This window comes from Montipora capricornis, chromosome 2 (assembly GCF_036669925.1).
Source record: "Montipora capricornis isolate CH-2021 chromosome 2, ASM3666992v2, whole genome shotgun sequence".
NCBI classification, from domain to species: domain Eukaryota; kingdom Metazoa; phylum Cnidaria; class Anthozoa; order Scleractinia; family Acroporidae; genus Montipora; species Montipora capricornis.
This window is the reverse complement of record NC_090884.1, coordinates 65,473,686-65,481,185: the sequence shown is the minus strand read 5'-3', so window position 1 is coordinate 65,481,185 and position 7,500 is coordinate 65,473,686. Positions and strand designations below refer to the sequence as shown.

Below are 7,500 nucleotides of genomic sequence, written 5' to 3'. Positions count from 1 at the left end.
ACATGTACACGTACCTTAAGTTGGAGGCACTGTGCGAGTGACAGAAATGTCCTCATTGACATGTTACTCTACTTACAGTCATCAATTTGGCTTGCCATCTTAATCCTAACCTTCGCTGGGTTGTCATTGGGGACAATAATAACATTTAATTGTTGCTTCTCCGGTAGTAATTGCAGACATCTTGTTGTTTAGTATGTATTTCTTTGTTTTTAAAGGTTGTTGTACTTTAAATACAAAATTGCATGGTGCGCCTGAGTATTACTTAATTGTTTGCTGGTAAACTGTAATCAACTTCATGTTTCATCTACTTGTTGTCACATACCGGTATACATGTAGTTCCATTAGCTCTTCCAGTTCCTTGTCACCATCACATTTTTAATGGCCAATCAGTTGCATACAGTGTGTAGGTAAAGTTAAATAGTCATTCTGTTACTGGCTCCCCTGAATACTTGTATTTAACGTACAAAGTATAAATTTTGAGTCAGGGTTGGGAATTTCGCAATTTTATGAGATTCCTCCCTTCATAACTGAGAGAAATCTACAGCTCATTTCATTGAGGTAATTCATATACATTTGTACAGTTCGTAAAAAATCTCAACCATTTACATGTAAGTCCATGTAGTCACGGTTAATTTGTTGACAGTGTTCCTCACTACATTACTTAGATTTTCCCAGATATCTTTACGAGACGGGAAGTTCAAGCCTTTGTTGTTCATTGTACCTTCATGGATGATGGATGTAAATGGAAGGGAGAAGTTAAGTACTTTGAGGTGAGCATATGGATAACCAGAAGTCAATAATGGGGGACACAGTTCCTCGGGACAGTTAACAAAAACGTTATGAAAATAGGGAAAAACATAGTTTATGTACAGTACTGTAAATCAAGCAACATCAACCTATTTCACGACAACTGAGGCAAGTTCACTGTGCCCCCTTCCCCCTCCAACAATGTAACTTGTTAAAAGCAAACATTTGATTTAATATAATTTATAGCCGTAGAAAAGGGTTTATCAAGTGGGTTTATATGGCAAATTGAAACTGACGTTTCAAACATTAGCCCTTTGCAAAGGCCAATTCACCTCACAGTTCACTCTGAAGAATGGCCAAGACTCGAAATGTCGGTTTTCACATTTCTCTATGGTGGTCAATTTACCATGTCATCCCAGATCATCATAAACCCTTTTCTGTGTTTCGCGTCTGCACTGATGCAGCACTACAGTTTCCCCTTTATCCATTTTGAGTTACATCTGTATACAGCCAGTTTGGGATGTACAGTACATTGTGTGGTTCCAGAAAATATCCATACCCCCACCACGGAAGACTTTTTGATTTGCACCCCCCCTCCCCTCAGGAATTTCCAGAATTTTTTTACTTATAAAAACGAAAGTGAATTAGTTACGTAATTGCGGTAGAATTTTATTACAACAGTGTAAACATTAAGGTTAACTTTTAGAAAAATATAACGCTTTGTTAAGCTCATTATCCAGCTAAACTTTCAGCTTGTGCGCCATCAACTTTGCAAAGCTTAAACATTTGGGTTGCACGTCGACTGTTTCACGTTTTTGTGCAAACTTCGATGAGAACATTTCACTCGCTTAAACAACTTCACAAACCATAGTAAATAAAACAGAAACTTACAAGGTTCCTTTGTCTACACATTTTGTCAGTTTCTTCAGGTTGATTTTTTAATATTTAGGGACCACACATGTTGACGCGGTAGGTTTCGTGAACGTGGTCACAAAGGCGATTGTTTTACGAAGAATATTATTGACGCCAAAATAATCCCATCATACATGTATTTGTAAACTTAGATATGGCGATTTATGTGCAGTCTTCAAATGTACTGACTCTCCAGCAGTCCTTCTCGCCGGTAAATGACACACAGGCTCACTGTTGCTTGCCTTTTGAGCCACGGATGGAATTGAGAGGACGATTCTCATTGTTTTTGGCGCGATTTACCTCCTCCAATGAGTAGTGAAACTCCTGTATGAGAATTTCCAGTTTGACATAACGAACTGAACCTCAACAATCGTTTCCCGAGGCCGCAATAAATATTGCGTTTACTCAAAGAAGAGAAAAGTTAACTCCCGGTGCCTGTCCGTGGTCTAAATGCCACCCACAAAAAAGAAAATGTCGTTGCACGCAAGCGTTGAGATGGTGGGAACTTGCGTCTTATCGCATTTTCAATGAGTTACTACCCCCAGTAAAACATAAATCCTATCAAAAATGTGTTTGCTGCATGTGAAGGTAGCGAAAAGTGATACTCAAGTGAACGGAAGTGTTGGTTGGACGAAAAAGAGACAAAGCTGGAAGTCTGGGGACGAGACTCCAGTTGAGACCACCATTTTCATGTTTTGAATCCATCCCAAATGAAAGACACATTGTTCTTAGCTTCGGGAGATTGCAGCGCTAGCTAACTCAAAGAAAAACGGAAACATTGAAGCTAATAGTATTAACTTTATCTCAAAACTGACTTTTGTTTCAAAACATCGGCCGATAGTGTGTTTGTGCTTCAGATTGATCGTATGTTGCTTTCAATGTTTTGTATGTGGTTCGTGACGCTTTGGAAAAGTAGTTTCCCACGAAACCCCCCTACCCCTAGGAAATTACTGTCCTTTAACCCCCCCCCCCCCCCCCCCCCCCCCCCCTCCCCCCTCGGAATTTCCAATGGTCTTCTGTGGTGGGGGTATGGATATTTTCTGGAACCACACATTGTCTTTTTGGGGGGATGGGGAGCATAGATCTACAGAGATCTGTAGGGACATAGATCTTTCAATACCTCCATTGAAGCAGGTGGCCATATTATTTGGGTATTCTCTTTTTTAAAAGACTAGAAGTCAAAAGATACATGTATACTGTACATGAAATTAGCCATTTTAGTTCTACATCTGAGAGACTTCCAGTGCAAACTGCCCCTGGCAACATCACACATATTATACATGTAAATAACAAGAGGCTATGGGTAGCCTACACTTAATTCTTCAAAGGAATTTGAGCTGATTTCCTTTAAAACCCAGTACATTGTATTTCAGTGATTTATGTTACAATATCTTGGTCAATATCATTAAATTCCATGGTCCGTATTCCAAAGTCCACATACCATGACCCAATCATATGGTTAAGTGCAATTGTAGAAAAGGGAAGATATCGTTGATGTCACCTTTGGCTATTGTCCGTAGGTGGTTTAGTGATGATCGCAGGAGATCCTACTAGGGCTGCAGCCAAATTGCGACCCCCCCCCCCCCCCCCCAAAAAAAAAAAAAAAAAAAAAAAAAAATTAATGTTTGATGTCCAAAAATGGAGTTCATCCTATACAAATTTTATAATGATAAATAGAAATAATAATGTTATATAATATTTATAATATAAATAATCCTTCCAGCCCAAAGAACATGATGAGTGGGGTGAGGCTGTTATTTCTCTTTATTTAAATCTACATCTTGGTCAGTATACTGTCCTGGGTTTTTGCTCAGTCGTTAGTTGTTTTATACCTGTGTTTCACATCAAGTGTTAATCTAAGTCTGCAACCTGACGGTTGGGCAAAGTGTGATCATAAAGTGACGTATGTGTAAAGAGCGAAAATTGTTATGATGCACATTATTTAATTGGAATGGAATCATGACTGGTAAACAGATTGTATGAGTTGTGGTTATAGATTTTTCCTGGGCTGTAATGAAAAGTTTCAATAACTAACTAAAGGTGATTGACTAGACATTGATTTTTGATAGCCTTAATAACTTCGGTCAAAGAACAAAGTGTAGAATTCAGCTCTGACTCATCTTTTTTTTTTTTAATTTGTTTTTGGTGTCGCGATTTGGCTGTGCAGATGTAAAATTTCTTTACCTCTTAGATACACTCTTCAGAGAAGGCATCACAAGTAGAATTCGACGTCGGTATCTCTTCATTGGAAGGCAATCGCGATGTCCACTGAACTACTGAAGACTACGGGACAAGTTAACGGGGAAATATGAATTGGAACAAGTTTTTGAGTTTTCGTAACACGGAATGCCATATCCGGTTATGATATCACTTGGTAACACATCTTTGCGGGCTAATTACATAATTTTATAATTCTCCCAGTATTGTTAAGAAAAGGTATTAAGTACTTTTAAGTACCATCGTAGAAACTTGTAAAGCATTTGTTTACTGGTTTTGATCGTAATCGATACTGTTAACAACAGTTTTAAATGTAAACAACTATTCTAAAATTTTAATACTATCATTGGGTCACAGAATGTGGACTTTAGACTTCGGACTACGGAACAGACTGGATATTGACCAAGATATTGTAACATTAAAAAAAAAACACTGAAATACTGTGCTTCGAACAAAATGTGGGCTTGGACTCTTTTCTTTGCGGTAGAGGGACTTTTGAAAGAAAGAACCCAAAGTAAACTTCAGACTTGATACTGTAGCTCCTTATTTAGAGGCACTCCTGATGACCGCTAGACCACGAAAGGGTACACGGCAGGCCATGTGGGTAAATGATTATTTATTAAAGAATTGTGTGTGTGACCAGAAACAAGTTTTGTGTTTTTGTTGAACACAATGCCATATCTGGTTATCATTATGACTCTCTAACATTTTTCGCTGGGCTAATATCCTCCCGGTATTGTTGAGGAAAATCATTTAATATTTTTAAATACCATCGTAGAAACTTGTAAAGCACTCATTTACTGGTTTTGGTTGGAATCAATGCCATTAACAACATAGCTTGTTCCAGGCTCCCAGACAGTTGATAAAGCAAAAAAAAATGCATGCAAAAAACAAGTGGGGGCCTAGGCCTTGCCTCAAGCCAATCCACCACTCGTTTTTTGCAAGCAGTTTTTTTCGCTTTCGTGAGTATCTGGGAACCTGGAACAGGCTATTAACAACAGTTTTAAATGTAAACAACTATTTTATGATTGCACTTAACCCTATCATTTGGTCACGGAATGTGGATTTCGGACTTCGGGCTACAGAATTGAAACTGGATATTGACCAAGATACTGTAAGAAAAACACCGAAATACTTAAGCAGAAGGATTCATTTCCAAGTTCCCAGTTTTTATTATTGTTATCTTCTTGGTTCAATACATAGGCTCACACTAACAGTTGCGAGTATGTGAAAGTCACTTGTGTACATCCTGAGTGTGGTGCAATGGTAAAAAAAGCCTCACTTCCTGAACATCTGGAAAAGGAATGCGTGTTTCGTTTAGTGACATGTGAACTTTGTCATTCCAAATAATCCTTGATAGGATGATGGTATGATGTAATGAAATTTATCATGTTACATAAAATTAATTATTATAAATTATGCCCAAACTCAATTCACTGAATTGAATTTCTTTTTGGTGGGATATTTGAACTGCTTTTGCTCAAAGTAATGACATGAATGTTCTTTGAGTTTTTCAAAGGAGCCTTGCTCTTGAAATTAGCTGTGACGTTAATTCAAAGGTCAAGTTAGACTTTGCCTGTGCTGATTATGGTGTGCTAAATGTAGATACAGTGTAGGTATTGTATATCTTCCCCTTGAGCTCTGAGTGCCAATCTCTTTTAAGCACTTGCACCTCCTTTTTTAGCCTCTTTTGCTTTAGAAACTTGACTGGTCTTGGTTCATGGTAGGTGGTTCTTTTCTTACCCTTGACAAACTGACTCAGCTTTAAAAGATGAACCTAATAAGACCAAGTGTAGTTCAGTTATCCAGGTAGATGCCAATGCAGGAGTAACTTTATCACAATCTTAACAACTTAATGTACAGAGAAATCTTGCCTTTTATGAAAGTATTGTTATTATGATGGGAGTTAACCTAACGTACAGTGTACATACAGTCATGTATTGTAAACAATGATTGTCATGCTCTGAAGTGCATACATATATCTTCTCTGAAAACAGTTAACTTGTTTTTATGTGCTCACCATGCATTGTCAGCATGATTACAAGTCATAATGATAACATTATTTACCTGATTCTCTTGGTCATTATTTTTTTACAGCAACATCAAGAAACAGAATGTCCAGCTTATTCAGTTGACTGTGACAAATGCAGTAAGGAAGGAATTCCTCGTAGTAAGGTAAGGTTCTAGTCTCACTGTTACTGAAGTGGTTGAGTATGAGTCACAGGGTACTGAAACATCTAGATATTTTTATTTTAATACAGTAACTGTAAGTAGGATGATACAAATTAAATCAAATCTTTGAAGTTGACTTAACAACAGCATCGTTTAAAGTAATATTTGAGGGGTTTCCAGTCGTGTACATGTAGGTGAAGACTGGCCCTGTGACTAGGTGGAAGCAGTGGAGAAGAGCCCCCTAGATTGCTCGCGCCTTTGTCGCCCGCAAGGAGCCAAACATGTCACGTCCGTTGCTTTCAGAAATATGTCCGCTACTCTACAAAACTGTCGAAAACCCTGGCTAGAGCTGTTAAGACAGTATGATAATGTTATGGTCTGAGTTTGTTGTTGGTTCTCTACTTTGCCTCAGGTAGTTAATAGCTATTTGAAACAATGAAATTCAAATTGGTTGCCGTATCAGCAAAATGGCCTATGGAGACTTCAAATAAAGTAAAGTTGCCACGGTAATTGCTTTTTCTTTAATCTGCAGTTGGCAGAGCATCAAAATCCCATTGTAGGAGATTGTGAGGGAATACAGGGTCCATGTCCTTTTGCACATATTGGTTGCTCAAAGTCGGAGGTGAGGCTAAAACATTTTAAGGCTGGGCCATTGTTTGAATGCTCTTCTCAATGTTACTAGAGTGGAATGGCTATCATTACAGTCAGTAAGTAATACAGTGTACACTGCATGTCAACAAAAAAAAGTACTTTTAAATAGTTTGAAAAACGTGGACCTGGTCTTTAACTCCTTAGTGATTAGATCATCCAGCTACAATCCTATATGAATTAACTGGGACACGCACGTGATTTTCGTGCAAGTGGGTTTTGCCCACGACACTCTAACTAAGCCTGACTAAGCCAATGGCACTCGACATTGGACATTCAACGTTGAATGTGGGGGGAGTGAGGGCAAATGACAAGTGAATGAATGATATAAATGGTCCATTTTCACGTACAGCATACATGCATGTGGTTTGTTTTAGTCTTAGTTCTATGATATTTTCACGGTATCTTGTACATTATACATGTACATGCACATGTAAGTAATACAATGTAAGTTAGGAATTGAAAAGGAGGCTGTTCGTGTAAAGACATAATCAGTTGCTCTACAAATAAGCGCCCCTTTACATGTACTTAACTGGACTTAACTCCGGGAGGGCGGGGGGACGAAAAACAGAACCCCTGACACCAAGGGTGGATACGTCTCTCCTTTGTTTTGCAAACTAATGATCTGTATTCCGCGCAGGCTCTATGTTAGCCTGTGCAGCTGACGGGTTTTGTCCGAGCGAACGAACACTCAGTAAAGCCGAGCGAACAAGCGGCGATGACGTATCGCGCTTGTTTGTTCGGCCTCGACGATTGTTCATTCGCTCGGACAAAACCGCCAACTACTCAGGCTAGCTCGTAGTG

General features: G+C 38.7%; 1 pseudogene; it reads left to right on the top strand.

Moving 5' to 3' along the window:
• LOC138031606 (TNF receptor-associated factor 2-like) overlaps positions 1-7,500 on the top strand; it is a 51,380-nt pseudogene that overhangs the window by 41,956 nt on the left and 1,924 nt on the right.